Source organism: Petromyzon marinus, unplaced genomic scaffold, assembly GCF_048934315.1.
Source record: "Petromyzon marinus isolate PM22_M1 ecotype Great Lakes invasive population unplaced genomic scaffold, UKy_Petmar_22M1.pri1.0 PM_G_Scaffold_26, whole genome shotgun sequence".
NCBI lineage: Eukaryota > Metazoa > Chordata > Hyperoartia > Petromyzontiformes > Petromyzontidae > Petromyzon > Petromyzon marinus.
The window spans coordinates 572,501-575,000 of NW_027422828.1; the positions used below are offsets into that span (position 1 = coordinate 572,501).

At 43.8% G+C, this 2,500-nt stretch overlaps 1 pseudogene; it reads left to right on the forward strand.

Moving 5' to 3' along the window:
- Positions 1-2,500, forward strand: part of LOC142913813 (28S ribosomal RNA) — a 10,616-nt pseudogene that overhangs the window by 4,659 nt on the left and 3,457 nt on the right.

Here is a 2,500-nt window from a genome sequence, read left to right on the forward strand (position 1 = left end):
TTATTCCCAAAGAGTTGAAAAAGAATAGGACGATTCTTATTCCTAAGGTTATGGACGATGAAAAGCTGAAAGAATTGGGGAACTGGAGACCAATAACGATTGGTTCAATGATTCTGAGATTATTTTCCAGAATAATGACTGCACGTCTTGCTCGTGCTTGTCCCTTAAACCCAAGGCAGCGTGGTTTTATAGCGGCATCTGGCTGCTCTGAAAATCTTAAGGTGCTACAGGACCTTATGAGACACGCTAAGAAATTGCACAGGCCGTTGGCTGTCATGTTCATCGACATAGCGAAAGCTTTTGACTCGGTTTCGCATGCTCATATTTTATGGGTGTTAAGGCACAAGAAAGTAGATGAACACGTGGTGGGCATCATCCAGAACGCCTACGATCGGTGTACGACCTCGTTCAAAAGCAATGGCGAGTCGACTCGAGAAATTAGCATACGTGTTGGTGTCAAACAGGGTGACCCCATGTCACCCCTGCTCTTCAATCTTGCCATGGACCCTTTGATATGCACCCTAGAGTCACACGGAGTTGGGTACTCCATTGATACAGACCACGTGACAGCTCTTGCGTTTGCTGATGATTTGGTGTTGGTGAGCGAATCTTGGGTTGGTATGGCCGCCAATCTAGCGATCTTGGAATCATTTTGTGGGCTATCGGGATTGGAGGTTCAGGCCAGAAAGTGCCAGGGCTTCATGATAAGCCCAACCAAAGATTCATATACGGTGAACAACTGCGACCCATGGACTATCAAAAATAAAGATGTCCATATGATCCAACCTGATGAATCAACGAAATACCTTGGTCTGAAAATTGGCCCTTGGACTGGCACTATACAGCCTGATCTACATTATCAGCTAAAGACATGGATCTCGAAAATCGATGAGGCGCCTCTGAAGCCAACTCAGAAGGTTGAACTACTCAATGCCTATGCCCTACCCAGATTGTTATATCCTGCAGACCACTCGGACTGCAAGCAATCAACTCTCCGTGGGTTGGACCAAGAGATTAGAAAGGCGGTAAAAGGATGGCTCCACCTTCCCGCTTCAACTTGTGATGGACTGTTATATGCCAGAGCCCGAGACGGAGGCCTTGCCATCTTGAAACTGGAAAAAACAATCCCTTCGGTTCAAGTTAGAAGGCTGCAACGTATAGCAAACTCGTCCGATGCTATCACCCGTAATATTGTGTCCTCGCAGGGTATGGAGGAAGAATACCGTAATTTGTGGGTACGAGCAGGGGGTGACAGTGATGCAATCCCAACATTCGTTCTCAGGGACTCGGTGTCAAAAGAACCTGTATATCCGAGACCCTGCGATTGGAGGGAGCATGAATTTCAGAGATGGTGCGAAAAGCCGGTTCAAGGAAGGGGCATTGTAAACTTTGCGCATGATAGAATCAGTAATGCTTGGTTGAGGCCATGGTGCGGCTTTAAACAATGCTTCTTTATCGCAGCACTACAACTAAGGGCAAATATTTACCCAACAAGAGAAAGTTTGAACAGAGGCAGAGATGGGGCCTTACGTTCCTGCAGGAAATGCTCTGCCAGACTCGAGTCCCTTTCGCACATTCTCGGTCAATGTCCTGCAGTACAGAAAGCAAGAATTGCGCGACATAACAAGATCAGTAACATTCTGGCAGACGAAGCGGCTAGATTGGGCTGGTCTGTATACAAAGAGCCACGGTTCATATCCGAGACGGGAGAGATGAGAAAGCCTGACCTCGTGTTTGCAAAAGATGAGGAGGCGGTTGTGATCGATGTCACCGTCCGTTTTGAGCTTTCAAAGAATACCTTGTCAGATGCTGCCTCGCACAAAGTTTCGTACTATACCCCTCTTGGTGATCAAGTCAAAGTGCTGACGAAGGCTAGCAAGGTCACATTCTTTGGATTCCCGGTTGGGGCAAGAGGAAAGTGGCCCCTTGAGAATAACGAGGTACTTACCTCCCTGGGCCTGACCAAACCCAGAACGACATCACTGGCCAAGATGATTTCCCGCAGAACGCTGCTTTTCTCTCTTGATATTCTGAGAATGTTCTGTGGAAATAATGCGGTCTATGAACAGTCATAGACAACCTCCGAAACAAATAATAGTTTTGTTTTAAGATGTCATTTGTTTTAGATTGATTTTGTTATTTTCGAAGGTGAAGTCGGTTTTTATTTCATTTTACTATTTTCCACAATTTAGATTGTTATTTTCCAAGACGAAGTCTTGGTTCTTTTTTTTATTGTTAGTTTTTTTTTTTTAACACGTCGTATTTGTTACTTTAGAGCTTAGAGGGGACTTTATTTTCGCCTTACTATTTTCTGCCTACAAAGAAGATTAAAAATAAGCTTTTTTCAAGATGATTTTGTTATTTTCCAAGGTGAAGTCTTGGTATTCTTATTTTACTATTTTCCATAAAGAAGACCTTTCTTTTAGATTTTGTTATTTTCCAAGACGAAGACTTGGTATTTTTATTATATTGCTATTTTTTACACGAAGCTTATTCAAGA